General features: G+C 32.9%; 1 protein-coding gene and 2 long non-coding RNA genes across 4 annotated transcripts in view; 1 reads left to right on the forward strand and 2 right to left on the reverse strand.

Moving 5' to 3' along the window:
• Positions 1–6,786, reverse strand: part of LOC127729979 (kynurenine aminotransferase-like) — a 43,364-nt gene extending 36,578 nt beyond the window's left edge. Inside the window, exon 1 of one of the 2 annotated variants that reach the window (XM_052237979.1) lies at positions 6,751–6,786. The gene's annotated coding sequence lies outside the window, so the exon portion shown is untranslated. The remainder of the gene's footprint in view (positions 1–6,750) is intronic. The other variant, XM_052237980.1, reaches the window with a different exon arrangement.
• LOC127729991 (uncharacterized) overlaps positions 1–18,266 on the reverse strand; it is a 99,505-nt gene extending 81,239 nt beyond the window's left edge. The window contains exon 1 of the long non-coding RNA XR_007994924.1: positions 17,581–18,266. This is a non-coding gene — a long non-coding RNA (uncharacterized LOC127729991). The remainder of the gene's footprint in view (positions 1–17,580) is intronic.
• On the forward strand, positions 10,153–12,957 carry LOC127729986 (uncharacterized). The gene is made up of 3 exons (XR_007994915.1): positions 10,153–10,282; positions 11,986–12,055; positions 12,541–12,957. It is a non-coding gene; the product is annotated as an uncharacterized LOC127729986 (long non-coding RNA).
• Positions 18,267–25,766: the final 7,500 nt, after the last annotated feature.

A 25,766-nucleotide genomic window follows, 5' to 3' on the forward strand; every position in this document is an offset into this window, starting at 1 on the left:
TTTTATGGGGGGGGGGGGGGGGGGGGGGGAGAGGCTAGGATGAAATTTGAAAAAAAAGGCAGGACAGGAGTTTTGAGGTAAAAAAAAAGGCAGGATGAGCAACTTGGCAAAAAAAAAATTAGGATAAGCTAATAAAAAACAAGCATTCTGTGAGTATTGCATGGCAATACATAGTCCCCTACCGGTTAAAAATTAATTGTGCATGTAATGGAATGAAATTCTAACTTGATCTATAATTTTTCATGGTGTAAACTACATAAAAATATGAAGTCAAAATCCTCACGCATGATGAATAAAATGCTTCGCTGGGGCGCAGCTTGATACGACCGCAGAGGTCGAACCCTGAACAGTTGGGGCAAGTATGGACACAACATTCAAGCTTGATACAGCTCTGAATTTGGATTGTTATTAAATATTTGACACAGCATAGGTTTCTGACACAGAAAGAATGTGGTCTAAGAACTTGAATTTTTTTAATTTACCTATTATGGTCCAATGTCCAAAATCAAAATACATGGTTAGATTCAGCATATCAAAGAACCCCATATATTCAATTTTTGTTAAAATCAAACAAAGTTTAATTTTGGACCCCAACTTGGACAAACTTGAAAACTGGGCCCATAATCAAAAATCTAAACACATGTTTAGATTCAGCATATCAAAGAACCCCAAGAATTCAATTTTTGCTAAAATCAAACTAAGTTTAATTTTGGACCCTTTGGACCTTAATGTAGACCAATTTAAAAAACGGGACTTAAAATTAAAAATCTAAATACACGGTTAGATTTGGAATATCAAAGAACCCCAATAATTCAATTTTTGATGAAATCAAACAAAGTTTAATTTTGGACCCTTTTGACCTCAATATGAAGCAATTTGATAGCGGGGCCCACAAATAAAAAATCTAAATTCATGGTTAGATTCAGCATATCAAAGAACCCCATATATTCAATTTTTGTTGAAATAAAAAAAAGTTTAATTTTGGACCCCAACTTGGACCAACTTGAAAACTGGGCCCATAATCAAAAATCTAAACACATGTTTAGATTCAGCATATCAAAGAACCCCAAGAATTCAATTTTTGCTAAAATCAAACTAAGTTTAATTTTGGACCCTTTGGACCTCAATGAAGACCAATTTAAAAACGGGACCCAAATTAAAAATACGGTTAGATTTGGCATATCAAAGAACCCCAATAATTCAATTTTCGATGAAATCAAACAAAGTTTAATTTTGGACCCTTTTGACCTCAATATGAACCAATTTGATAGCGGGGCCTACAAATAAAAAATCTAAATACATGGTTAGATTCAGCATATCAAAGAACCTCATATATTCAATTTTTGTTGAAATCAAACAAAGTTTAATTTTGGACCCCAATTTGGACCAACTTGAAAACTGGGCCCATAATCAAAAATCTAAATACATGTTTAGATTCAGCATATCAAAGAACCCCATATATTCAATTTTTGTTGAAATCAAACAAAGTTTAAATACTGGACCCTATCTTGGACCAACTTGAAAACTGGGCCCATAATCAAAAATCTAAACACATGTTTAGATTCAGCAAATCAAAGAACCCCAAGAATTCAATTTTTGTCAAAATCAAACTAAGTTTAATTTTGGACCCTTTGGACCTCAATGTAGTCCAATTTAAAAAAACAGGACCCAAAATTAAAAACCTAAATACACGGTTAGATTTGGAATATCAAAGAACCCCAATAATTCAATTTTAGATGAAATCAAACAAAGTTTAATTTTGGACCCTTTTGACCTCAATATGAACCAATTAGATAACGGGGTCCACAAATAAAAAATCTAAATACATGGTTAGATTCAGCATATCAAAGAACCCCATATATTCAATTTTTGTTGAAATCAAACAAAGTTTAATTTTGGACCCCAATTTGGACCAACTTGAAAACTGGGCCAAAAATCAAAAATCTAAATACATGTTTAGATTCAGCATATCAAAGAACCTCATATATTCAATTTGTGCTAAAATCAAACAAAGTTTAATTTTGGACCCTTTGGACATTAATGTAGACCAATTTGAAAACTGGACCCAAAATTAAAAATCCAAATACACTGTTAGATTCGGCATAACAAATAAATAAATGTGATCAAAGATTTTACAAATCTAATGCGCCATACTGTGCAATTAAAGATTACTTCTTGAAATTTTTCAATATTTGAAATTTGAAAAAAAAATAATATTTGAAGAATAATTCTTTTTAATTTCTGAAATCTGAAATGAGAAAAAATTGGCCCCCCACAATTTCTTTTTATCCCCCCCCCCTTTTTCCCCCAAAAAAATTCTTTCCCTCAAGATATGGTCATAATCTCAATTCAAATTTCCAATGGAGTTGGCAACCATAATTACCCATTTAAATTTACCATAGTGCTAACTTAATCTATTTTATAATAGAATTAATAAAAATATAGTGTCAAATCTTTCATATGGATTTTTTTGTAAAAAAAAAAGATGAAAACATTTGCAGATATTTTTACTGGTCTTCCTTTATAAATATGCATTTCTTTAAACATAATTTAAAAGCAGTGTAAGGGAAGTAACCAAAACGTTGTATTTGGATTACCTCCCTTACACTGTTTTAGATTATCTTTATTGTTCATTAACCATTACTTTATACATAATTTAAAAGCAGTGTAAGGGAGATAATTTCAATGATGTATTTGATTTATCTCCCTTACACTGCTTTAAATTATGTTTTGTACTAAAGTATTTGTCCATTAACCAGGACAACCTTGTTTTTCCCCCTTTTTTGCCCCTAATTCCTAAACAGTTTGAGCCATAACCCCCCAAAGCAAATCCTAACCATCCCTTTGTGGTATGGAAACTTGTAGTATAATTTCAGAGAGATCCATACACCGTTCCACAGTTATTGTCTGGAAACTAGAAAATGCTCATTTTTGGCCCCTTTTTGGCCCCTAATTCCTTAACTGTTGGTACCATAACCCCCAAAATCAATCCCAACCTTCCTTTTGTGGTATTTAACCTTATGGTCAAATTTCAAAAAGATCCATTCACTTAAACTAAAGTTAGAGTGCGAAAACCAATATGTATTCGGACGACGACGCCGGACGACGACGACGACGCCAGACGACGACGACGACGACGACGACGACGACGACGACGCCAACGTCATACCAATATACGACCACAAAATTTTTTTGCGGTCGTATAAAAAAACTGTTGAAAACTGATTATTTAAGTGAATTTTCTATGTCCAAAGACCATAACTCTGCACAAAATCATCAGACCGGAACAAAATTCCATTTTGTCAGATCTGCAACTTGTCATGATAAAACTATATACTAATTATCAAATCAATATCTTCAAGAATGACCAACATACCTACCACTAAATTCTTCAAACAATTTACCAAAGAAAAGGAAAAAAATCCAAAATAATCTTTCAAAAAATGAGTTATTTTCTTCGAACAGAAATCTACTAATTAATAAGTATTTCATCAAAAATTAAATTTTAGGGAAAGGGCTTTAACTGAACAAAGAGAAAAGCTGAAAATTGAACTTGACCTGTAACTTGTCATGATAAAACAATAAACCAAATATCAAATCAATATCTTCTAGCCCGAAGAAAAAAAAGTCTGGAAAACTGATTTGCCGGACTGACAGATGGACAGACAGACAGACGGACAGAGTGCAAACCTAAAGTCCCCTTCGACTTCGTCGGTAGAGGACTAAAAAAGGCAGGACCCAATAGAGTGAAAAATAAAAAGGCAGGACTGAGATTACAACTAAAACAAAATGCACAACAAAATTTTTCATTTGAAAAAAAGGCAGGATGAGCAACTAGGCAAAAAAAAAGGCAGGATGACAATTTATGTAAAAAAAGTAAGTCAGGATAAACTAATAAAAAAAAAAGGCAGGATCGAATAAAGTGAAAAATAAAAAGGCAGGACAGATTACAACTAAAACAAAATACATGACAAAATTTTTCATCCTAGCCCCCCCCCCCCTAAAAATCAAATGGTAGCTCCCTAAACCCCTGGTACAGTAACCCAGATGTAAGAGAGTTGACAAAAATTGTGGACCATTTAGACTTGACCACCAGAATTAAAAGATTGAAATACAGAATTATCACTTGCAATTATTATAAAAGCTCTGCAGATCCATGAAATTTATAAAGTGTTGTTTTCATTTTTTTTAATGTTCTACAACCAACTTCAAACCCATTTAATATTTAGAATGGTAGGTAGTACCATGGGGTGTCTCTACCAATATAAAGGTACAATGTATTCACAGACATGCCGCTGCCAGGTATGGGACACTTATTTAGAATGTCAAATATATATCAACGGGTTGCAATTTCACAGAGGTAATATATCAATGGGTAGGAATGTATATGTCAATGGGTCATAAATGTTCATCTCCTGTTAAGATGTTTGTAAAAACTGTGTACTGATCTTTTTATCTAATAATATGAATGATCCCATGTGTTCTAAATAAGATGTCATGAAAGGTGGGAAATATATATAAATGGGTTGTGATTTTGCTTTGTAATATATGAATGGGTAGGGATTTTTGCATAAATCAATGTATGAATAAGGAGGGGAGGGGGCGGAGCGTCTTTTTACCACAGAACACCACAGAATACCACAGAACACTCAAAATGTACCACAGAACTACACAAATTACAACAATACTACTGAAATATGCCACAGAACAGTAAAATTACTTTATAAAACGCAAATCTAATAATTCCGAATTATATTATTTCTTTAATTCGTGTTACACCAATGACATGATGATTGACTGGATGAGATAAAAATTATCATTACTTTTTTGTTATTTGCCATATTTTGTTTACATTTGGAGACCTTTGAGACACTAAACTAATGCATTGTAATAATGAAAATCTAAAATAAACATTTAAAAAAATAGTTTTTAGCAAAAAAAAAATTACTGTACGGTTTTCTCAATCGCTGATCAATATACGCTTTGAATATATTGAACTGATCGATAAAAAGTGTTAAAACTCTTTTGTTTTACAATATTTTTTCGTGAAATTAAGAAAGAGCTAATATTTCTCATATGTAACTATTTATTCTGTGAAATTAATAAATCTATAAGACAATAATTTTAATTTTCCAACTAAAATGATGGTGATCATCGGTTCACATTTTAATCTTGAAATTTTATTCTTGAAATGACTTGACAATAATTAGATCAGGAAGACTACTTTCAACATTCTATTTAATATAATATATATATCATTAATAATTGAATATTTACAAAATTCTTCATTGTTTGGATTCTAGCTGCCACCTGATTATATAAGATAATTCAATTAAATGTATTTGATGTCTCAGGTGTGATAATTTAAATGACAGGTTAATTAGTGATTACCACAAGTGTCAAAATTGGTTAATCTAATTAAATTTCGGTACTTTAATTGTGTCGGTGAACTTGCTATGGTCAACATTAATTTTGGACTAAAAAATATAGAATATATATGTAAATGCTCAGTTCAACGATTTCTAAATGCATACAAAATTTGGTAAAAATCCGAAATATTGTTAAATGATTGGAGAAGATACACACACAACATAAGATTCCAAAAACAGTCATCGAGCTTGAACTTTTAATTGACAATTAAAAAGACACACTTATAAAATTGAGAATGGAAATGGGGAATGTGTCAAAGAGACAACAACCCGACCACAGAAGAGACAACAGCAGAAGGCCACCAACAGGTCTTCAATGCAGCGAGAAATTCCCGCACCCGGAGGTGTCCTTCAGCTGGCCCCTAAACAAATATATATACTAGTTCAGTGATAATTGTTGAATATGTTATAAGTCAACTCAAATATTACTGTTCTACAACAACTTTAGATATCTTTTTGAAGTTTTATATATACATTTTTTAACTCTATAAACGGAGAAACTTTGATGTACACACATTCGCCAATTGTTTGAACAACTCTAGATATCAGCTTAACAAATAAATTCATTAATCACTTTAATAAATAATTATGTAATGTATCTAAACATTTTCAAAAATGAATTAAAATTACAAAAAAGATTAAAATGTATTTAAAATATAAATGTCACAAATATAAATATATTATGGTTTTAATAGCTAGGGGTTTTCGGTATGATCCCAATTTATATTGACCATTCAGTTGGGGGCGTAGCGTTAATGAGTCGACCCTAAATAGAAAAATTAAATTTTATTTGAATAATGAATGTCAAATTATAAAAAGAATTAACAATTACACGATAATAATGTCTGAAGTATTATTATTTCGAAGTTCTGTGGTAAATTTTGGGTGTTCTGTGGTGTTCTGTGGTATTCTGTGGTGTTCTGTGGTAGAAAGACGCTCCCGGGGAGGGGGTGTTTTTTAAAACCAGCTGCACGTCTGTACCCAAATTTGATTTCATTTATAACTACCATCAAAATAAGTGGTCTCTAAAACAGTCCTTTGTGAGGGGCCACAGTCGTGTAATAATGATACATGAGATATTGAATGTCAAATAATGACATTAAAGTGGTCCTTTCTAAATTGTGACTTTAAATAAAAGGGGAGGACACATGGGGTGCTCGTCTTGCCAAAGAAACTACATTGCAAGGTAAATAAACAATGACATGTCTATTTCACAGTAAAAAAATAATGTCTTATGAATATAATGCTATGAATTTTAGTGTGGGATGTCATTCAAACATTTAAAAATGAGATGAAACATAATTATCACGTTCAACCTTACCACGATGGACTTTGTCAAGGGAGAGAACAACGTATGGTTTTACTGAATATAGGGTAACTCGGCCCGGATACAACTCGGACCGACTAATGATTAGGTCAACACGTCGGACTGTCTATAATGACTAAGACAAAGTTTGAACTATCAGCAGGGGCGGATCCAGGATTTTAGGTTAGGGGAGTGCTAACTTAAATTTTCGCCAAGCGGAGCAGGGCGAAATTTTTTGAGGTAAAATTATCGAAATATTCTTTATTAAGCTGAGGACAACCCATGCTTTGCAAATTTTAGGGGGCGCACGCCCGCCACGCCCCCGCCTGAATCCGCCCCTGATCAGTGTAAATGATTATAAAAGATTAAATGTCATAATTGTATGAAAGTATCATTTAAATGTTGCTGATTTTGCAAAACATATATGTCATAGACATTATTAAAATAATTTGTTTAATCTAGGACTAATATATTATATATTATAGTATCAAAGTTAAACCAGATTGGTTTCACCAGAGACATATGTGTATATATGTCTCTGGTTTCACAAAAAGTACACGAACATCTTACCATATGTAGAGACTAGTCTAAGTGTTATAGTAGTCTTAGATGTACGGAAGCCCATTTTTGACCTTCCAAAATAATGTATATGTTGAATTCGAGATCACGGCTTAAAATCGTTATAAAGTGTTGTATGATTCTTTATCACCAATTATATATTTCGTTTTCACGGATTAAATTCGTGATCACGAATCAATGGAATAAGTTATTACATATTTTGTTATTCGTGATCACGGAATGAATTCGTTATCACAGATCTTTTAAATTCGTGATAACGATTTTAATCCGATTTTTGTTCGTGATCACAATTTTAAATCGTATTTACGATTTTTTTTTTATATTTGTGATCTCGAATTCAAATGTATATCTAGGTGGGCCCGGCTTCCTTACATATGTTTATTGATAAGCATTGTTTAACAAAAGTAGATAGGGCTTTTGGTACTGTCATTCACACAGGAATCAAACTCAAATTATTTAACGTGGCATTGAAATGGGTTCAAACTTTTACATAATGATCATTAAGAATATGTATGCCTAGAAAATCGTGGTTTCGACTACAAAAATAGTGTGACAGGCTTTTTTAGAACTCAAGTAAGAGATTAAAGTACTTGTTGATTTGTGCGTGTGTCATCATATATATTCAATTTAAAACTAAAACGAGAGTTCATAGAAATATCCAATCTTAAACGAGAGTTCATATAAATATTCAATCTAAAACGAGAGTTCATATAAAGCACTTTTCGAATTATGGTAAAAGTTCCCAATGTCACTTTTCGTCCGGTTATATTCCACTGAATTGTAACCCCGTGAATTTCGGTACGGGTTACCTTTAAGTCTGTTGGTCTATAATCGACAATGTGGCTGCTTTAAACGCAAGACCGTATACAGCATATACAAATTTATTCACAAGTGTACAGTTTGAAAGCTAGGGAAAGACTGCCGGTTATATGTACGTTAACATTGGACAGAGGAGCATCAAGAAGCACATTACATTTCTATGAAGGTCTGAATGGAGTTTACAGAACAGAGAATAATGGACAAAAAGTGTAGAATAAAGAGGAAAATTAGGAATAGAGAAAAATAGACACAAATATAAGGAAAGAGAATAATGGGGTGCGTAACTATAAAGATTAGAGAATAATGGGATAAAGAATAGAGAACTATGGTATAAAAATGATAGAATATAGAAATGAAGCACCCGGCCAACCAGACCCTCTCCTATTCCTATGCATAACTGGTTGTGATTTTAGCGTTAGTTATATTTTGTTCTATCCGTCAACTCACAACTGAAAAGTATAGTAAAATATGAAGACTCTAAACACAAATCGTAATAAGATAATACATGTATGTTATATATGATATATATTCCACAATATAAAAATAAGAACATGTGGTATGATTGCCAATGAAACAACTCTCCACAAAAGACCAAATGACACAGAAATCAACAATAATAAACTTATAATATGTTATGTATATAATATATATTTCATTTACTTAAATCAAACAAAAAAAATGGTTTCAAATGCATGCAAGACACGGTACTTTAACACAATAAACAAAATGCAATGCTGTAACAACTGAATTGCGTTAATAATGCCCTTTCTCGTTCTTTAAAAAAAGGGGGGATACTCGAAATTAGTGACCGTAATCTTTCACTTTCAGACTGATTGCAGTTTTGATACATCTTTGGCCATTTATAATAAGGCTATAAGACTTAGTTCCGAAATAATACATCAAAGTACATGTAAGACTGTGATACTGCATGTGTAGATTTGTCTCAGAGTAAAGATTAAAGAAAGTTTCTGATTCTGATGGCTCCAATTTTAATTACGTTCAGGGGACATTTCTCTAGACCTCTCAATCAGCAGCATTACTACAAACACGTCTAGTATTATACTGAGGACAATCTGACAAACAACAGAAGCAGGAAATAATAAAATATGTGGTCATACAAGCATAAGCCCTCGCTGTATTTCGCCGCATTACTCAGAGGTTTCGTTTCTGTAATATTTTGTATAAGCTAACAAGTTAAGGAATTGTCCTTCAAATCGTTCTCTTTGGCTAAATTTATTAATAAAGGTTATAATTAAACTGTGTTTGTTTGAAAGGCCTAAAAACCGCACATGCACTTTTCAACAATCAGAAAAATTACCATTATATAAGGGAGCAAGTATTTGATCTTTTAAGGGGGCTGCTCTTATGAAAAACACATTGTTAATGCAAACTTAACAATGTTTTGAAAATCAGTATCATGGATAGTAAATAAAAAAAGAGAGCATTAAGACTACAAAGAGGCTCTAGACTCTCAAAAGCACTTTACTATAGTGAGTATTTGACGAATATAGATTGATTAAAAACTAAGTATAAACTATATGCATATAATTTTATCTCTGCCGGCTTTCACTTATTGAATGTGTTCTTGTACTTATCAATAAGATATAACAATAACAGTAGTATATGTGGTGTCTATTCGTATTTCCCGCCTAATATTTTAAAAACAGACATTATTAATTATTATGAATGCTTTATTATATTCTCTGATTTAAATATAAATTACTTTTTTCTTATTTGCTTGTTTATATAAAACCTCTTCAAAATATATTTTCATGAATTAGATCAGGACGCGGACGTCCGAGAAAACATCGGACACTTGACAAGTTGGCTACGGGTATATACGTCCTCGCCTTGTCTCAGTCAAATATTCAGAAAATTTTATTGGTATATTTACGGTAACCAAATAGTAAATAACCGCATTCTATTTTTGGTTTTGGTGACCCGGTTCAGCCAATCAAACACTGTGTCAAAGGGCGCGTCGGTCAAAATGACGTATACAAATTTTCAACGAAAGTTTTGATTGGGCAGAAATAAATTTGGCACTGTAACATACTTTTTGATTGGATCAATTTTCAAATCCCGCTCTTAGGTGTTGATTTCTTTTTTTCAACCGTTAGCGTCTGTACAGTTATCAAGTTTGAAGTAATTGGTAAGTGGTAAAATTAGAATTGCAAAATAACTGCATATTTGCACCGGATTGTCACAAAGAATGCTTTTAACAGGATATGAAATCATAATTTTGTTGCACTTCGTTGCTTGTTTGTAGCTTTCACTTTCATTTTACCCAATCAACTCGTTTTATTCTGTTTTGTTTTTATCAGGACGTCAATATTTTTGTCCGCCATTGAACAATCTTCTTGTGAAAATTCAGTATTTCATGTTGCAGGAAAGGTTTGTTGTTAAAAATAACCATGCGTGATTCTTTTTTTAATAGAGACATGTGAAAATAATAATTTTGTTTTATTTATTTTATCAGACCCTGACGAGACGTGAAAAAATTCTTTCGCACACAAATTTAGGGAAGATTATTTTATATTCTTCTCCATTTTAATGTTTGATTTAAGAACACTGAAAATTTTGGATTAGGGATATGTTTTTGTTGTCCTACAAACCACTGTATCTAATAACTACAAGAAAGAAATTATCAGAAATTATATGACAATTTCTTTTATTTAAGGTTCATTTGGACCCTGGCTTTGGCTAAAATGTCAGCATATTCATCTCAAAATTTACAGTGCAGACAAACCTGAGTATCTGGAAATTTTTTACGGCATAGCATGCTCTAGATAGATAAAATTCAAATACATTTTCTCTCTTAAAAAAGTATAAACAACTGAATTTTGCAGTGCACTTGTTTTCGTCCCTGCAGTAGATAAAATTAACTAAAGGTAGAGTTTCACTTGATATGGTCCACTCAGGTACACAATTTTAAATCACCAATTATTGTTAGGTATCTATTGTCTTTGTCATTCAATAAAGTTCACTTCAATTATAATTTTACCTGTAAGGAAGTTCTCAAACCTCTTTCCAAACTTTGTTTATTTTGGCACCTTCTGGAGGAATGAACAAAAGTGCACTGCAAAAATCCAGTTATGTTTTTAGTTTTCTTAAAGAGAAAATGTAATTGAATTTTATTTATCAAGAGCATGGTATGCCTTAAAAAATTTCCAGATACTCAGGTTTGTCTGCATTCAGTAAATTTTGAGGTCGGGTGAAAATGCAGCCGTTTTAGTCAAAGGATCTACATGAACCTGAAGTATGCAGAAGATGGTAAACTAATTAATTATATAACAAACACTGGAATTTGACATGTTGCGGTCCACTCGTTTCCAGTGGGTGGTTGAGGGTTAAGGGAAAGTTCCATATGGCACCCCCACAGAATAAACCAATAGTGTTATTGTGTGGGTGTTTTTGTAAAACAGGGGGTGTTTATAATTTCTCATGCAAAATGTTTGCCCTTTTTGTTCCACATGTTTTCGTGCTTGAAGCTCATTATTCACTGTGTTATAAAATTGAAAAAAATAAATGTGTTTACTATATTTTGTTCATCATGGTTTTATTTTCATTCTGTCCGTGCAAGTAACCCCCTTTAAGACCCTCAAATTCAATTAAGTTTTAATTTGGCACCTGAAGGGGCAGGGGAGAAAGTACTTCAAATATGCAGAAAAAGTATTCAAAGCATTTAATTTTATTTATCATTCCTTACATGTATATTAATACAACTATGAAGTTGCACATGTTTGTCTGTACTCCGTAAAATTCGTGAATAAATTTAAACAGCCATATTTGTCAACACATAGATATGAACATAAATAAATACACTTAACTTTTATATAATTTTGTGTTTTCCAGTTATTGCTCATAATGGCAGCTACAAAGGGACGTGGAAGACCTAAGAAGGCCGCAGCTGGTGATAGTGCAGGTAGGTTATTAATCGTAAGCTTTTTAGTATCATTTTGAAAATTGCATTGTTTTGAGAATTAATTGTATCATATATAGATAATGGTTGAAAAATATTTGAACACACATCTAGTAAGTTGAATCTTTTTAAGAAGATCGACCTTAACTCTTAAGATGAAAATCACAAAAGGAAAACTACATGAAAAATGTTGCTCCTTCAAATAAAAAAATGGTTCTCCAGCAAATTTTATATTTTGTATAAAATTTGGTTAAAATGAAAGAAAAGCAAACTATAAAAAGTCCCATGTGAAGTAGATTGATAAAAGGAAAATATCCATTGAATGTGTGTACCAGTCTATGCTCAATCAGGAATATGAACAAATCAACTGAATATTTATTGACCAGATCATACAAATATTAAAATAAACCATAAATAAATGCAATAATGATTTTTAAATTAAAAGGTTGTATTTGAATAGAATTAATGAAGCCCTGTTTTATTTTTAGCCAAGGCAAAAGCTCCAAAGAAATCTCCCAAAAAAGGAGCAAAGAAGGCAGTAAAAAGAGCAGGAGCAAAAAAGACTGCAAAGAAAGCAGGAAAGGGAAAGAAGAAATAAATGATCTCGTCTCATTGTAGTCACCATCATATAGACATGAATGTTGTTTGGCGGATCATGTAGATAGTGTTTTTGTGTAGATATTTATATTTTTACCTCACAGAAGAAACTTTAAATATACTTAAAATTTTTAGATGAAATTGACAACCAACTTTTTTTAGAGACTTTGTTAGAGGATCGGATGTTCATTACACATATTTTCTGTCTTTTTATTCATACTACATTTTAATACTCATTTTGAGATGAATGTTAAGTCTTGTATTGGAAATATGTAAAATAAATGTACACAAATGTACTTACTATTTAATGTAGTTGTATATTTTTCTCCCTATTTATATAAATCATAAATGTTGTTACAGGGATTATGAAGTGTGTGTTAGCAGGAGCTTATCAAGACTTTCACACAATGACTTTAGGTTTGCACTCCATCTGTCAGCACGGCAAATTTGTTTTCCAGACTTTTTTTCTTTGTGCTTTAAGATATTGATTTGATATTTGGTTTATTGATTTATCATGTCAAGTTCAATTTTTATGAATTTAGCTATTTTCTTTGTTCAGTTAAAGCCCTAGAATTAAATTTTTGATGAAAAACTTATTAATTAGTAGATTTCTGTTCAAAGGGAAATAACTCATTTTTTAAAAGACAAAATGACATTTTGGATTTTTTTCCTTCTTGGTAAATTGTTTTAAGAATTTAGTGGTAGGTTTGTTTGTCATTATTGAAGATATTGATTTGATAATTAGTATATAGTTTTATCTTGACAAGTTACAGTTCAAGTTGGAATTTTTTCCAGTCTGATAATTTTGTGCAGAGTTATGGTCTTTGGACATAGAAAATTCACTTAAATAATCAGTTTTCAACAGTTTTTTTCGTCATGCTTGAAGATTTTGACTGGATATATTTATGTAGTTTACACCATGACAAGTTATTGATCAAGTTAGAATTTTGTTCAATTACTATGAATTTGTAACCAGTAGGGGACTATGTATTGCCATGCAATACTCACAGAATGCTTTATGATTTTGGGAAGTACGGCAGGCAGCTGCAAAACAGTGTCCATTCATTAACATGAAAACACTTTTAGATAGTTTCAAATTTAGATATGTTGTTTCCTGTGACTAAGTTCAATTTTCATGATTTTAGCTGTTCTCGTTGTTGAGTTGTAGACCTTTAAGTTATTAGTCCCCTACCGACGAAGTCGAAGGGGACTTTAGGTTTGTACTCCGTCCGTCTGTCCATCCGTCAGTCCGGCAAATCAGCTTTCCACACTTTTTTTTTGTTCTTGAAGATGTTGATTGAATATATAGTTTTATCATGACAAGTTATAGATCAAGTTCGAATTTTGTTCCGGTCTGATGATTTAGTCCTGAGTCATGGACCATAACTCTGGACCATATCTAATGTAAGAGAACTGTGTAAAACCATATTTCTGTACTAAGGGAGATAACTCATTTTAAAAAAGACATTCTTTGTTAAATTATTTGAAGAATTTTTTGGCAGGTTTGTTTGATATTTAGTATAAACTAATTTTCTGAATGCTATATATATTTAAAAAATTATGAAGAGAAATCCTTTAATTAGATAATAATCTATTTTTATTAACGTATATATTTCAATACATTACATTGTGTAGATAAAAGTTGTTGACATTTTATAGGTAAGTTACAAATCTATATTAGTTTGTGACAAATGAAAGAAAAAATATTTGGAACTATTAATTATATTTGATTATAATTTGAAAATAGATATACACTGTATTACATCATATCTATTTTTAGAGAACTATTAATCATATCTTATGTTTTTATACGACCGCAAAAAAAAAATTGCGATTGTATATTGGCATGGCGTTGTCCAAAGACACATTGGTTTTCGCACAATAACTTTAGTTTAAGTGAATGGATCTCTATGAAATTTTACCATAAGGTTCAATACCACAAAAGGAAGGTTGGGATTGATTTTGGGGGTTATGGTACCAACAGTTAAGGAATTAGGGGCCAAAAATAAGCATTTTTGTGATTTCCAGACAATAACTTGTGTGTTAGTGTATGGATTTCTCTGACATTGTACCACAAGGTTCCATATCACAAAGGGAATGCTGGGATTGATTTTTGGGGTAATTGCCTCAAAATTTTAGGAATTAGGGGGCAAAAAACAATCATTTTTCTAGTTTCATGACAATAACTTGTGTGTAAGTGTATGGATCTTTCTAAAATTGTACTACAAGGTTCCATATCACAAAGGGAAAGCTGGAATTGAGTTTGGGGATAATTGTCCAAAATGTTTAGGAATAAGGGGCCAAAAAGGGTAAAAAAACAAACATTTTTCTAGTTTCATGACAATAACTTGTGTGTAAGTGTATGGATCTTTCTAAAATTGTACTACAAGGTTACATATCACAAAGGAAAAGCTGGAATTGAGTTTGGGGGTAATTCACAAAAACGTTTAGGAATAAGGGACCAAAAATAAGCATTTTTCTAGTTTCCAGAAAATAACTTGTGTTCAAGTGTATGGATCTCTCTGAAATTGTACTGCAAGGTACCATACCACAAAGGGAAGGCTGGGATTGATTTTTGTGGGTAATTGCCTCAAAATTTTAGGAATTGGGGGCTAAAAAAAGAAGCACTTTTCTAGTTTCAGGACAATAACTTGTGTGTAAGTGTATGGATCTTTATGAAATTGTACTACAAGGTTCCATATCACATTGGGAAAGCTAGGTTTGAGTTCTGGGGTAATTGCCCTAAACGTTTAGGAATTTGGGGCCAAAAACAAGCATTTTTATACGACCACAAAAAAAATTTTGTGGTCGTATATTGGTATGACGTTGGCGTCGTCGTTGTCCGGCATCGTCCGAAGACACATTGGTTTTTCGCACTCTAACTTTAGTTTAAGTGAATGGATCTTTATGAAATTTTACCACAAGGTTCAATACCACAAAAGGAAGGTTGGGATTGATTTTGGGGGTTATGGTAATAACAGTAAAGGAAAAAGGGGCCAAAAATAAGCATTTTTGTAACTTCCAGACATAACTTGTGTGTTAGTGTATGGATCTCTCTGACATTGTACCACAAGGTTCCATATCACTAAAGGAATGCTGGGATTGATTTTGGGGGTAATTGCCTCAAAATTTTAGGAATTAGGGGCCAAAAAAGGGGCAAAAAACAAGCATTTTTCTAGTTTCATGACAATAACTTGTGTGTAAGTGTATGGATCTTTCTGAAATTGTACTACAAGGATCCATATCATAAAGGGAAAGCTGGGTTTGAGTTTGGGGGTAATTGCCCTAAACGTTTAGGAATTTGGGGCCAAAAAACACATTTTTTTCTAGTTTCCAGACAATAACTTGTGTTCAAGTGTATGGATCTCTCTGAAATTGTACTGCAAGGTACCATACCACAAAGGGAAGGCTGGGATTGAGTTTGGGGGTGATGAATCATAATGGGGGTTCAAAAAATTTTGGGGGGGGATTTATTTTTTTTTTCTTTTTTTTTCTTTTTTTCCTTTTTTGTTTCTTTTAAAATTTTCCATTTTAAGTTGGTTATTTCTGATTTATATTTAAAATCAAATAATAATGATATGGTAGGAGATACACACCAAACAGGATGTGTAAATTATTATATAATAAGTATTGTGCAATAGCAAGAAATTTTCAATTGCACAGTATTGCACAATAGCAAGAAATCTTCAATTGCACAGTATTGCGCAATAGCAAGAAATATCTTATAGCACAATATTGCGCAATAGCAAGAAATTGTCAATTGTACAGTATTGCGCAATAGCAAGAAATATTTAATAGCACAGGATTGTGCAAAAGAAGATACTTCCCATAAATTGCTTATTTCTTGACCAATTTCAATGGGGTTTTATTCTTGATTTCATGGGGTTCTTTAATATGCTGAATCTAACCGTGTATTTAGTTTTTGGATTTTGGGCCCCGTTTTTAAATTGGTCCACATTGAGGTCCAAAGGGTCCAAAATTAAACTTTGTTTGATTTCATCAAAAATTGAATTATTGGGGTTCTTTGATATGCCGAATCTAACTGTGTATTTAGATTCTTAAATTTTGGTTCCGTTTTCAAATTGGTCTACATTAAGGTCCAAAGGGTCCAAAATTAAACTTAGTTTGATTTTAACAAAAATTGAATTCTTAGGGTTCTTTGATATGCTGAATCTAAACATGTATTTAGATTTTTGATTATGGGCCCAGTTTTCAAGTTGGTCCAAATCGGGGTCCAAAATTAAACTTTGTTTGATTTCAACAAAAATTGAATATATGGGGTTCTTTGATATGCTGAATCTAACCATGTATTTAGATTTTTGATTTTTGGGCCCCGTTATCAACTTTGTCCACATTGAGGTCAAAAGGGTCCAAAATTAAACTTTGTTTGATTTCATCAAAAATTGAATTATTGGGGTTCTTTGATATGCCGAATCTAACCGTGTATTTAGATTCTTAATTTTTGGTTCCGTTTTCAAATTGGTCTACATTAAGGTCCAAAGGGTCCAAAATTAAACTTAGTTTGATTTTAACAAAAATTGAATTCTTAGGGTTCTTTGATATGCTGAATCTAAACATGTATTTAGATTTTTGATTATGGGCCCAGTTTTCAAGTTGGTCCAAATCGGGGTCCAAAATTAAACTTTGTTTGATTTCAACAAAAATTGAATATATGGGGTTCTTTGATATGCTGAATCTAACCATGTATTTAGATTTTTGATTTTTGGGCCTCGTTATCAACTTTGTCCACATTGAGGTCAAAAGGGTCCAAAATTAAACTTTGTTTGATTTCATCAAAAATTGAATTCTTGGGGTTCTTTGATATGCTGAATCTAACCATGTATTTAGATTTTGGATATTGGACCATAATAGGTGAATGTCTAATTTAAAATTTTTAAGTTCTTAGACCACATTCAATCTGTGTTAGAAACCTATGCTGTGTCAAATATTTAATCACAATCCAAATCCAAAGCTGTATCAAGCTTGAATGTTGTGTCCATACTTCCCCCAACTGTTCAGGGTTTCGACCTCTGCGGTCGTATCAAGCTGCGCCCTGTGGAGCATTTTATTCTAGTTTCCAGACAATAACTTGTGTTCAAGTGTATGGATCTCTCTGAAATTGTACTGCAAGGTACCATACCACAAAGGGAAGGCTGAGATTGAGTTTGGGGGTGATGAATCATAAGGGGGTTCAAAAAATTTGGGGGGGGGGTTTCCTTTTTTTTCTTTAAAATTTTTCATTTTAAATTGGTTATTTCTGATTTATATATAAAAGGAAATAATAATGATATGGTTTGAATAGCTAAATTAGAATTTTCTAAGTTCTTAGATCACATTCATTCTGTGTTTCAGGGTTTATATAAGTCAGCTATACCATATGATGCGTTTCAGATTCATCACTCAACAACTTCCTGTTTACCAAACACTTACAAATTTCTACACTATTAGAATTATTCAATTGCGGCAAGGGTATCAGCAGTGAGCAGTAGCTCGCAATTTCACTTGTTTTTACTTGATCTTGTTTGGGGATCCAAATTTGCAAATATTTTTTATTTGATCCAATTGGGGGTCCAGGTTTACAAATATCATTTTCATTAGATAATAGTCTTATGTTTGTTTTTCCTATAAATCTACACACAATTTGTATGATCGATTTTACAATCAACTAAATATACACATTTGGATTAGATCAATGTATTTACTATTAATTTATTCGTGCAATTATTTCCACCTTTTATCAAGATAACAAATGTGGTAATTATCAACTAACAAAATTATAATTGGAGTGACAGATTTATTTTTGATTTTGGACCCCATTTTCAAGTTGGTCCAAAATTAAAATGTGTTTCATTTCAACATAAATTGAATATATATATAGGGTTAGTTATTAACCGTTATTTCAAATGCTGAATCTAGTCCTGTATTTAAATTTTGGATTTTTGGGCCCAGTTTTCAAGTTGCCTACTGTTGGTCCAAATCAGGGTCGAAAATTAAACTTTATTTGATTTCAATAAAAATTGAATTTATGGGGTTCTTTGAAATGCTGAATCTAACAATGTACTTAGATTTTGGATATTGGACCATAATAGGTAAATGTCCAATTTCAAATTTTATGCCCCACCTATTATAGTAGAGGGGCATTATGTTTTTCGGTCTTTGCGTTCGTTCGTCCGTCCCTCTGTCCCGCTTCAGGTTAAAGCTTTTGGTCAAAGTAGTTTTTGATGAAGTTGAAGTCCAATCAACTTGAAACTTAGTACACATGTTCCCTATGTTATGTTCTAATTCGCCAGACTTAAACGAACATAAATTATTTATGCAATAAAACTCAACACATGTATCAGAAATGAGCTCTCCTTGTGAGGGTAGCATACTTTTTATTAACCAATGTATAATATAAATCAAACAGTTCGTTTCAAAGTTCATTTTAAGCACATTACGGCTTATTCTCAGTCGTTATTAATATGGTATAAAAACAGTCATACAGGCTCGATCACAGTCAGCCAACCATTAATACATACAAATATACACCAATCTACAAAACAAGAAATACAACTTAAATAAATCATTATAAGTAAAACATTACTTTCCACATAAAAACAATAGATGGTCTTGATGATGGTGGTGGGGGGGGGGGGGGGGGGGGTGGGGGGCTTAATACAGGCAAGGCAGTAGTACGGAGTATGCTACTCAGCGTAAGGCAGAACTTCGAATAATAACATTATAAATTACATTTAATTTATATCAAACAGCAAGCACGAGAAACACGAGCCAAAATCATACGATACATAGAATACCTGTTTTAAATTCGCAATGCGACGAATTTCATCCAATGGAATACATTGTAAACATTACAGGTATTCTAAAAACATGTGTTGATGTAAACAAACACACGTGTTTTACCAAAACATATACATGTGCTTCCGTACTATTATTAAATATATATATGATCTTTCTGATTTTAATGCAAAATAAGAGTTTTGACCCTAATTTCACGTCTACTGAACATAGAAAATGATAGTGCGAGTGGGGCATCCGTGTACTATGGACACATTCTTGTTGTTTGTCTTTTTAATGCTGTTTTAAACGTCCACAGCAGCGTCAACAATGTATTCGTTTGTGATTAGGTCAGTTTATGGGGAATCACTAGTGAAGGGTCAATGATATTTGGTATGCAGTTGTATTAGCATTGGCACATCTCATTTCCATGAAGATAATATGGCCCTGCCCCCTCAGTCATGGTCTATTGACTGAAACTTTTGCATACTCAACATGTATTAGTTTGTGATTAGGTCAGTTTAAGGGGAACCACTTGTGGTAGGTCAATGATATTCAGTATGCAGATGCATAAGCATTGGCAGATCTCATTTCCATGGAGATATTTGGCTCCGTCCCCTCAGTCATGGTCTATTTGAATGTTTTGCATAGTTTATATGTTAAAGTTTGTGCTTAGATCAGTTTTAGAGGAACCACTTATGTTAAGTCAATGATAGTATTAGCATAAGCAAGTCTTCAACATGGATATTATTTAGCCCCACCCCTTTCAGTGTTCATTGACTTTGAAGTTTTTACATTGTTTACAAGTTAAGCTTGAGTTTAGGTTATTGTTAAGGTAACCACTTATGATAAGTCAATGGTATTTGGTATGCAGTTTTTTAAGGATTTGTATTTCTAATTTCCATGGTGGTTATTTGGTCCTAGTACACCTTAAGTCATGGTTCATTGACTTTGAATGTTTTGCATAGTTTACCGGCACATGTTTAAATATTGCCATTTGGATTCAATATTTCAATATACTATCAAAATTACAAAAAGGCTAGACATATCTCTGTGTCAACAGTTTGTCAATTAGATTCAGAGGTTCAAAGCTTTCACTGAAGTATCACATCAGTGTAGCAAAGTCAAGATGGCACATAACATTTCATTAATAAAGCAGTTCTCTTAAGTAATACATGTACCTGCTACGGGAGCTACCATTTGATTTTTATGAGGGGGGGGGGGGGGGGGCTAGGATGAAATTTGAAAAAAATAGGCAGGACAGGAGTTTTGAGTAAAAAAAAGGCAGGATGACAATTTAGTTATATAAAAATGTCAGGATAAATTAAAAAAAAAAGGCAAGACCGAATTGAGTGAAAAATAAAAAGGCAGGACAAAATTTTTCATCCTAGCCCCCCATAAAAATCAAATGGTAGCTCCCTAAATGGGTTTTTGAAGGAAAATGTGGTAACCAATAAGGTACACGTTGAGGGTTTCTCGACTGCTGACCCTCAATTTGAATGTCGACCATAATGTTTTTATAATTCTTTCAAAAACGGCCAAATTATCAATTGTAATCCCTAACATATTTGCACAAAACATCTGACAGAATTGGAAAAAAAAGATTTAAACATCATAACTTGGTTCAATGCAAATGGCAGAAGTATTGGTAAAGTGCGGTGTATAATACCAGAACCAGACTGATGAAAACAGGTTTTAGGACTAAAAGATAATTCCAACCTACCCACTCTATAATGTTTGGAAGGTTAATCCAAAACACGTTTTGCTCACCTGCCCCAAAAGGACGTGAGCTATTGCCATCACTTTGTGCCCGCCCTTGTAACTTTTTTGAATAAAACCCTTTTGAAACTTATCTCGATGTTCCTGATGGAATCTTGTTTTAACCTTATATCCAGTGATTTGATCCATCAACAAACATATGGCTACTGTTCCTAAAAATAAAACATAAAGGTAAATTTCCAGAAACTAAAGCAGCCATAGCAAAACTGACAAGGTGTAACTATCATGATTCGCTGGTCAAGTTCTATCTACCACGAAATTTGTAATAAAATTTGACAGCCCAATTTGAAGTAATTTTTCATGAACTGTCCTTTTGAGCTATTCCCATCACTTGGCGTCAATCGCTTCACATGCTGATATAATAAAAAGAAGAAACGTTTTGTCTTGGATTCATGATTTTTTTATTAGTTGTTCTCGGCTTGGAACTTCCAATGAATGCAAATACTCACAGATCTTTTTTTTTTGTGTCTTTCGGTGTTTATGTAAAATTGAGAATGGAAATGGGGAATATGTCAAAGAGACAACAACCCGACCAAAGAGCAGATAACAGCCGAAGGCCACAAATGGGTCCTCAACGCAGCAAGAAAACCCCGCACCCGGAGGTGGGCCTCAGCTGGCCCCTAAATAAAAATGTGTATTAGTTCAGTGAAAATGGACGTCATACTAAACTCCAAAACATATAAATGAACTAAAATTAAAAAACATACAAAACTAATAAAGGCCAGAGGCCAGGGGCGGGTGCAGGTAAGGGCGTAATGGGCGTACGCCCCCCTTTTCAAAAAAAAAAAAAAAAAAAGCTATCGTAATCTACTAATATTGTATTGAATATGGCAATTTATCATATTCATTAATTATTTTATGTTTTGTAGCAAAAAAAGGGTCCAAAATTTTTTTCGCATCGCTCCGCTCGGCAAAATATTTCATTCTACGCCCCCTCTTTCAAATATCCTAGAAACGCCCCTGGAGGCTCCTGACTTGGGATAGGCGCAAACATGTTTTGTGAGATCTCAACCCTCCCCCTATATCTCTAGCCAATGTAGAATAAAGAAACACACAGCAATACGCATAGTAAAACTCAGTGACTTGATTATTTTGCGTTGTATCGATCTGATGAGTTTAGTCCTTTTCAACTGATTTTTTATAGTTTGTTCTTCTTTGTTGTGCTGTTACACTACTGCCCAGGTTAAGGTAAGGAGAGAGTTGGGATCCCGCAAACACGATAAACGCCACCATTTTCTGTATGTCACGGCCTGTCATAAGTCCAGAGTCTGTAATTACTTTGTAAGTAAATATTTAAGCAGCTCAAGCTTTTATAATACACAATGCAAGTGTGGATGATATAATATAATTATATACTGAGGGGAAAAATAATAATAATATACATAGTTATATAAAATATATATATGAAGTTGTCTAGCCCAGAAGGTTGAGCATGTTAACAGTTCTTCCAGCAGCAAGTAAGGTAGCAGTGTGGTATCCTAGATGAAGCTGACAACAGAGGATGATTCCTTAAAAACTGAATAGCATGCTATATATATGTGCGAGGCAATATCTTTATCATACCACTTTTAAAAAACATAAAAGGTAGCAGCATTGGTAACTTGGACGATATTGACACAATGGCACGATGCCATTAGGATATATAAGAACATTTAACAAAGGTCACATATAACTGCTGAATGCTTTATCATGAAAATAGAAATAACACTTTAATTTGGAAAACAACATCACTGAAACACACGATCTGTTGTAAAAGTACATACCTTTCACAACCATTTTCTCTGTAGCTATGTGTTAGTTTATGAGAATAAAATCATTCATTTATTCATACAATTAAAATTATAATAGTCAATTATATACCTCTAATTGGAAAAAGGTATGACCAGCTGACACAGGTGCTCCGTTACATAAGGGTTCCAACAAAACAGGGTGTGATTTTATGTTTATCTGCGGGTCTCATTATATAGTGCATAAGATTTTCTATATTGTATACATCGTAAACACAGGCAAGACATTCAATTATACTCCTTTCAATATGGTTCTGAAGGTCGATTAAATCATATATATAATAAAATGTTATTTGAAAAATAATCCAGTACAGCAGAAGCACTTTGACAGAAAAAATGACAAACAACCTTATCGGTCTTATCACTAACACTTCATTGTGGCCACAGGACAATTTGAACCAAACTGCAGTAACAGATGGTTTATTAAAAGGAGTTGTCCTTTTTCTGAACGATACTAATCAAACTTGTCTACAAATGAAACCACCTCAATCTTCTGTACAGTATTTGGTTACAGCCTTGATTTGTACCAGCATTTTTGTTTGTACAATTGTTCTCGTTTCCTGTGTTGTACTAAACAAAGATAGAAAGTTTTTAAATTGGAGATTCATTGACCGAGTCAGTTTGTATACAGCAGTATGTAACTTATTCTTATATATGACACAAGCTCCGTTACTTATGTTGCCACCGCCTTCTAACGGTACAGAAGGAGTCGTTGATACCCGGATATTTGTTTCCACATTCACAATCCTGTTCATGGAGTTTGCGTTTGCAGAGATATTAATGAGTACATTTATTGCCATCTGCGTTTTATATTTGGTATTCCGGAATCATTCCATTACATTTGGTAGATACGACTGGCAGCTGCATTTACCTGTGCTTGGTATACCATTACTGATATTGGCTGTCTGTGAAACTATTAGCTTAACAAAAGAAGAAGTTAGCGAGTAAGTACATAGTTAAACATAAAATATTTATATTTTGTGTTATCCTTTCTAATAAAGTCCTTACTGACATATAACATGACAATTATTTTTTAGTTCCAACGGCGCTCAACGATCAGAGTCCTCCATTAATCAAATACGGCCGTTGGAACTAAAAAAAAATTACTAACTAACTGACTTTTTTTACTTATTAAAATTGCTAAACTCACAGGGTCAAAATCTGAATGTTAATTTACCTTGTTGAATTTGGATATTTAAAAAAAAAAGTCTTTATAATACACTTAAAACTTTTTACCCCATAATTTCACATAGTTTTAAACAATGAGAATTTTATCCAGCGCTGTACATTATTGTTAAAGACAATTTTGAGAAAACATTCATGTTTTTCAAAATTTTGTATGAATTTTTAAAGGACATTATTTTGTATCGGGAATACAGTGCATCACTTCAGATTCAATTGAAGATTTAGTTATGAATCCCCTTTTAAATCGTTGTTTTCATAAATACTCAAAAACAAAACTATCTAAAAATTGCATTTTGAACCATCTATAAGTAAATATTATAAAGTCTGTGTTTTAATTGGAAGTAGTGTGGAATAAATTCAGGGATAATTGGCTCTACCACTTTAAGCAACAACAAAAAAATAAGAAGAAACTACCATAAATAATGTTTACAACAATGCGTGGTAACAGATAATGACAAATTTATATGGGTTCTAGACGTCGTGAACCTTTTCCCTCTATATCAGTTTTCGATATTCAGTTTCAGTTCAGTCGTATAAAAAATGTAGAGCTTTTTAGTGATATATAGTTAAGCTTTTGATTAAGATTTAGTTATTTTCTTTCAGTTGCATCGTTCACGAAATATTGGAATTTACAGTTTACTTCTTTGTCATCTGGATCGCATTCTTTTTTACCACAACGATATACCTAGTTACATGGTTCCAGGTGGTCAGAACAAGTAGCAGTTTAAGATCGACGTTACATGGCCAATCTACCGTCAAGTCTAATCGCCTCGCTCTCAAGTTGTCCATGTATGTTTTTGAATTTATAGTTCAATTTGGTGGGAACGCAACTGTAGGAATTTGGAGATTATTTGACGAACCTCCACCAATAGTTAATAACATCACACTCATGTTTGTAGTGTCAGGGGGTATGTTGAACGGGATGATATATATCTTGATAAAGAAAATGTAAGGTTCACTAAATGTAGAAAGTGGTGATCGTCCAAGGCCTCCCATTCTAAGAATAATTCAGTCCCTCCCCGTGATCGACTCTCCCACTCGCGAGGTTAATGTAGCCATCGAAGAGCAGTGGAATATAACGACTGAATTATTCGGGTCAATTCTAAGGCTATAATCTCATGTTTCTACTTCAAGTATTATTACTATATATATATTAAGCATGAGAGACAAAATATCAAATAATCAGTGGCGGATCCAGGGGGAGGGGGTTGGAACCCCCTCTTTTTTTTTGACGATCAATGCATTTGAATGGGGACATATAGTTGGACCCCCCCCCCCCCCTTATCCTAGATTAGGAACCCCCCTTTTATAAATGGCTGGATCCGCCCCTGAATAATGCACAGAATCATAAGTGCTTGAACTAATAATCCAATGCGACAATATTGGGATACGGGAGTAAGCTATAGATCTATTTAAATTATATACTAGGAAATATCCAAGGACCAGAGCTTCGGTTATTGACACTTAAAAATCATTTCACCCCTTTAAGTATACCGGTATGAAGGACAAAAATAAAGGGAGAAAAAAAATGAACCTTTCAACCTAAACTCTCTAGAGATCTTAAAAAAATGCGTGCCTTCACATCCAATGAG

The sequence above is a fragment of the Mytilus californianus genome, unplaced genomic scaffold (genome assembly GCF_021869535.1).
Source record: "Mytilus californianus isolate M0D057914Y unplaced genomic scaffold, xbMytCali1.0.p SCAF_2, whole genome shotgun sequence".
Lineage (NCBI taxonomy): Eukaryota > Metazoa > Mollusca > Bivalvia > Mytilida > Mytilidae > Mytilus > Mytilus californianus.